The sequence below is a fragment of the Orycteropus afer genome, unplaced genomic scaffold (genome assembly GCF_000298275.1).
Source record: "Orycteropus afer afer isolate SDZICR_OR568_19922 unplaced genomic scaffold, OryAfe1.0 scaffold00337, whole genome shotgun sequence".
NCBI classification, from domain to species: Eukaryota; Metazoa; Chordata; class Mammalia; order Tubulidentata; family Orycteropodidae; genus Orycteropus; species Orycteropus afer.
This window is the reverse complement of record NW_006921924.1, coordinates 242,474-248,643: the sequence shown is the minus strand read 5'-3', so window position 1 is coordinate 248,643 and position 6,170 is coordinate 242,474. Positions and strand designations below refer to the sequence as shown.

The 6,170-nt window shown below is 39.6% G+C and overlaps 1 protein-coding gene across 1 annotated transcript in view; it reads left to right on the top strand.

Annotated features, from left to right (window-relative positions):
• TENM1 (teneurin transmembrane protein 1) overlaps positions 1–6,170 on the top strand; it is a 720,277-nt gene that overhangs the window by 624,856 nt on the left and 89,251 nt on the right. The window lies entirely within an intron of this gene.

Below are 6,170 nucleotides of genomic sequence, written 5' to 3'. Positions count from 1 at the left end.
TTCAAACCCACCAGCCACTCCTCAGAAGGAAGATGGGGCAATCTACTTCCATAGTGATACTGCCTTGGAAACCCAAGGAGGGGTCACTATGAGTCAGATCTGACTCGATGGCAGTGGGTTTGGGTGGCTGTCAATCCATCTCATTAAGGGTCTTTCCCTTTTTTGCTGACCCTCCACTTTACCAAGCATGGTGAACATGTCTAGGTGACTGAATTCGAAGAAAAAAGGAGTGAGGAAATAGCCTTGGAAGGCCCATGCTCAATCAAGACGGGGCTAGGAAAGGCACCGACTCCCTCTGAAGAAGAGATCCCAGTTTTTTCCATAGTTTTCATTGTAACCTTCTTATGCCCACAGATTGTTGAACTTGTAGATCAGAGCCTACAGAAGAATAAACAGTCAAAGGAGTTGTTTGTCTCAACAAACAACTGCTTTGGTTAATTTTTCCTTTACTCAGCTGTCATATTTGTATGTGTGTAAGTGTGTGTGATTGTATTCATATATTCTTGATGAGCCCAAATTGGTCCTCTTACATGTCTCTTAAACTTCCATTTAAATGGTTTAAAAATTATATTCACGCACTGCTCATTACTGTCCCTTATCTTTTCCAATGACTGTCTACCATTTCTGACTTTGTGAACTTCTTGTCTAGCGTTAACTTTGTTAGTCAAGATGAAGGGATGTTTGAAGAATTTTAAATGGACTTTCTGTGTTGTTTTTGAATGAGCACTACATGCAAATAATTATCCTAAAGAATTGTTTTAATTCTTCTTGAGTTAGCCCACTTTTGAGAAGCATAAGCAGTGCTGGGCTTAAATCCTCATATTCTGCTTTTCTTGAGTATTCAGGACAAGCTATTCTACTTAGTTTGCTTTTTCTAGTAGAACCCCTTGGTTATGCACATACCTTGAGAGAGACTCATTTTCCCTAGAATAGAACAACTGCAATTAGTTTTTTGCTGGTCCATGGACAATAAATGAACTCGCCCTCCTTGGGCTAATTGTTCACATAAGGTTCTGGTGAGGCAGTTTGTTTCCCTAGGATGACAGGAGAATTTCTTCAAAATGTATCTGAGTAGTGTCCCAGATATACTTGCTTGATGTTTGAAGAGTTTTTAAAGGGGAATATAAAATATGAAGCTCAGATTTGGTAAACTTTTTTTATCCCCTTAAATCTCAGCCTGCAGGTATCTATCTACCTTTTGAACAAGAACTCTAGCACAGAAATAAAGCAAGAGATGTGCATTTGAACTAAGCTGGAACCATCTACTTCCCCCCAATCACTCACACACACACGTACACAAACACACACACCCCTGCCTCTGTAACATAAGGAAGAATGACTCACACCATTATTAGTGGCTCCTTTTACTATTAAATGTTGAGACCCCTACCAGAGTCTCCCTTGGCCAGTTGCAAAGCACAGAAGTCCATTGGTTTGATCCTCTGTATGGAAATTTTCACCATCTTCAATAGTGTGGTATTCCCCTCCAGCTAGCAAAACCACTCTCAAGCACTGTCTTGTCTCCATGGTGAGTCTCACATAGGGCACTCTGCTGCTGACAAGGGTTACATAATGCTTTATGGACTTAAATCTTAAGCTATGTCTGTCCAAAATAGAAAAGCCTAAAATATTGAAGTGGGGCCTATGCAGACATTTTTGTCTATGATTCTAGGTCTAGAAAAGTGATTTTCAAAAAGAATTATAGCAATGACTGAGCAATTAGGACACCACTTAGCACCACCATAATACTTTATCTTCTTCAAAGTGCCTTCATTTCATTGGCTCATGTGAGTTTCACACCATTTTACCCTGTGTAGTAAGAAGCTACGGTGGCACAGTGGTTAAGGCTTGGCTGCTAACTGTAAGGTTGCAGGTTTGAACCTACCAGCTGCTCCACGGGAGAAAGATGGAACATACGGCTTCCGTAAAGATCACAGCCTTGGAAACCCTATGGGACAGTTCTCCTCTGTCCTATATGGTCACTAGGAGTGGGAATGAACTTGACAGCAAGGGATTTTTGGTTAGTATGTAGGATATGGGTTAAGAATGGAGACACTGAATGGTCTAATCCTTTGCCCAAAGTCCTACAACTAATCTGTAATGGAAGTCAGCCTGAAACCCAGGTCCTCTAATCTGACCCTGGAGCCAATGTTCTCTCTGATTTCCCTTATGTGGTACACGGTGAAGCAAATTAAGGCAAAATCTTGATGCATCTGTTTTCCAAGCAACCCATAACATCATAAAGCTTTTAAGAGAGCACAAGGTCACAACACAAAGCTGTGTTGACAGAGCAAAGTGGATTTTGGGGAAGCCAATGCTATTCAGTGTAGCTATCTACATAGATCAAATTCATTTGCAGTTAATTTAATCCATGGTAATTCCAGGTCCTTACTCTTAGTTCTTGGTTGTCAACTCCCTTTTTTCTCATACTTCAATCATCCCTAATTGATAGGGGACCGTAGTTATCTTAAAGGTCTTTAAAGAGATTGTCATTGCCTCCTTTCTAAACTCATTTTAAAAGAAATTCATATGCAGCTCTTGACTTCATGGCATGCTTTATTTCATTCAAGTTAGATGTGCTTCAACATAAATGCGTGGAAATTATGTTTAGTCTATAATTCAGCAATGATTTATTGAACGTTTGTGCTCAATGCTACTGGATTTGTTGAGACATAAAAGTGAGGCATAAAATCCAGTTTTTCCCTCAAGGAGCTGACTGCCTGGACAGAGCATGATTGGAGAATTCACGTAAGAGATCAGCCTCTGTGAGTTAGAAACTAGAGAACCCAGGATGAACACTGGAATTTGCAGGGAAGATTTTCTGGAAGAAAAATATCATGTGGAAACCTTGAAAGATGAGTAAGATTTGTGTTGGTAACTATAATAGTTTGCCTTACTATTACAATATAGATACTGTATGTTTTATATATATATATATATATATGTAATAGTAAGGAATACACACACACATATATATAATCTCAAAATATCAATGGCTTAATGAAATAGCAACTTATTTTGTTTCTCTCTCATATCACAATCCAGTATGTGTTGGGGTGTGTGTGCATGTGTGTGTGTGTGTGTGTTAGGATCTCTGCTCCGAACAGTGATTCAGGGACCCAGGCTCCTTCCATCTAGTGGCCCTTACATCCTTTAGGGCCTCAGAATCCTCCACTGGATGCTCTTCATTCAGCCAGCCTACAGCAAAGGGGTTGATCCATGAAGGAGTTCAGCATATGATTTTCAGGGGCCAGGCCTAGAAGTAGAAAACATTGCTTTTGGCCCCACTTAACGTAGTGGAGTCAAGGAAATACAGTGTATCTCTATTCTCAGAAGAAAGAGAACTAGGATTGTCTAAACTAGGATTGTCTCTGTCATATGAAAGAAAAGGGGACTTTGGGTGAAGAAGATAATGGGGGACACAGTAAGAGCAAAGTTGAGTATTTCTTGGACAGCTACTTTTCTGGTTTGTTTTGACTAAATTTGATGAGCTTTGGTGGGAACAAAAGAGGCAGCATTCTTAGGAAGTATTGTTATCATCAGCCATCCAGGTATTTCATCTGTCAGTGTTAGGCTCACAATAACTAAATTTGGTTATCTTTGGTTTCCCAGCACTTGTACCAAGACATAACTTTGTTATTTTTGCTTTGTTTTTGTTTTATTGTGGTTTGGGTAAAAGTTTACAGAGCAAATTTGTTTTCCATTCAAGGATTTATACACATTTATCCTGTCCTACGTTCTGAGCTTTGTTTTGGGGCAAATGCTGCCCTTTTGGTCTCTTATGGTTGATTATTCTGAGAAGTACATTCCTCACAAGTGTTACTGTTCACTTTATAGGCCTGTCTATCATTTGGCCACAAAAATGATCCCTGGGGATGGTTTCAGGTGCATGTTTGAAAGGTGTCTAAGGTAGTCTCAGGGATTCTACTTGTCTCCATCAGACCAGTAAGCCTAGTCCTTTTTATGTTTTTTAATTTTGCTCTACATTCATCTCCCATTCTTTCCAGAAATTTTTGTGGTCCCAAGCAGAGCAGTTGGTAATGGCAGCCGGGCACTATCTATTTCTTCTAGTCTCAGGGTAGTGGAAGCTACATTCACGTGGTCCATCAGTCCTTTGGACTAATTGTTTCCTTGAGTCTTTGATTTTCTTCATGCTTCTCTCCTCCGGACTGGGAGACACAACTAATTGCATCTGAGATGGCCACTCGCTAGCTTTTAAGACCTCAGCCAAGACATAACTTTGAATGGCAGTGCTAAACAAGTAATTTCAATTTATTCTAAATTCACGTATCTTTCCTGCTTGCAGCAGCCTCTTAACTGGAGATACTTCCCTCCTGATTGCCCTTTATAAACTGGCACCTCAAGGATTAAATCCAATATAATTTGTTTGACCACACTGTGTCTTTACTCTCTTTAAAAAAAGAAAGAAATTAAATGCATTTACTTGCAATCTTAAGGTAACCTAGTTTTCCCTAGAACTTAGTCTAACATCTGATGTAACATACACATTTAAGGTACCTACCTGGCCCTTGAAAGTATATGAGTTTGTGGCCCTTGTTTCTGGTGCCTTCTTTTATGTGGCAGCTCATACAGTAATAGTCAAGTTACCAAAACTCCCCACTCCATGGCAACTCTGCATACTTTCACCAAACTCACCAGCATTGTAGTGATGAAGCCACAGAGTATCTTTGAAAAATAATGCTAAAAATGTCCAGAAGATCTATAGGATTACAAGAATTCTTAACAATTTTGGACAGGAGTCATTGTTCTTCTTTGACAATCTAACAAGCAGTAATGGACCCTCTCCTCATGAAAATATCCATATACGCACATTTTGCAGATAATTTCGTGAAGTTTCTGAACTCTCTGAAGCCATTCTGTAGACCACTCCTGTAGTAAAGCAATTGATAGCTCTATTTAGGCTAAATGGCGTAGTGCTTAAGAGACTAGGCGTTGAATTCAGACAAACATGAGCTAAATGTAGCATTTTCTAGGTCTGTGACATTGAGTTAGTCACTCAACCTCTCTGCACCTCCATTTCCTCATCTGAAAAAGGACATTAATAATACCTACTCTGCAGTGCTGTTGTGAGGATTAAATGAGAAAATGTATGTAAAGAACCCAACACAGTGCCTGGAATATTACATCATTTTCAACAAGGGAAATGGATATTATTTAGTAATATTAGTCACCCTTCCGGGGATTGGTGGTGTAAATGTGGATTTCACACCTGGCTCATCAGGAATTCAACATGATCCTTCAGCTGTCACTTACTCTGGAAAAATCACTTGTGACCTTCATTTCCCCACCCCTCAGAGCTACTCCCGTGACACCTTGTACTTTCCCTGAACTAGTACTTATCGCACCAAACTAACCTGGCATTGTAATTTCCTGGTTATTTGTTCGTCTCCCCCGCCAGCTTCAGAGCTTCTCAAGGGCAAGTGCTATGTTTGTGTTATATTCTGTTGTACTCCTAGTGCCTAGCACAGTGCCTGACACTTTATAAATGCTAACTAAATTTTGAACAAATAAATAAGGGGAAAAAAAAAACTTCCCCATTGAACTTTTAGAAAAATAGGGGTTGGTGCAGGTAGGAAGGTTGTTTGTTGCTGTGCCTCACCTTGAAGGTCAAAACTTTGAGAGGATTAGAAAGAGTTGATGAGAAGACAATTGCTGAAACCTACCTTTATCTGTCTCTCTCAATTGGAACTCAAGGTTAAGTAGTCCACAAAGCTATTGTTCATTATGATGACTCCAAAGCCTGTTAAGGGAGCTCTGGTTCAAACCCACCAGCCACTCCTCAGAAGGAAGATGGGGCAATCTACTTCTGTAGTGATACCACCTCAGAAACCCAAGGAGGGGTCGCTATGAGTTGAATCTGCCTCGATGGCAGTGAGTTTGGGTTTTTTTTTTTTATTTGAAGCCTTTTAAAGTACCATCAGAGTCAGCAAAGAAAGAGGACATTGCAGTCAGTAGAAAAACTTATTGTTTTTGTTTAGATTGCTTAAATTCTTTGGAATTTGACATTTTCTGTTTAGAAAATATTGTAACTTTTTTTTTATTAAACAGAATATCTGATTAAATAAGTCACACTATTGCCTGAAAAAAAAAAAGTTGTCATGGAGTCGATTCTGACTCCTGGCAACCCCACGTGTGCCAGAGTAGAACTG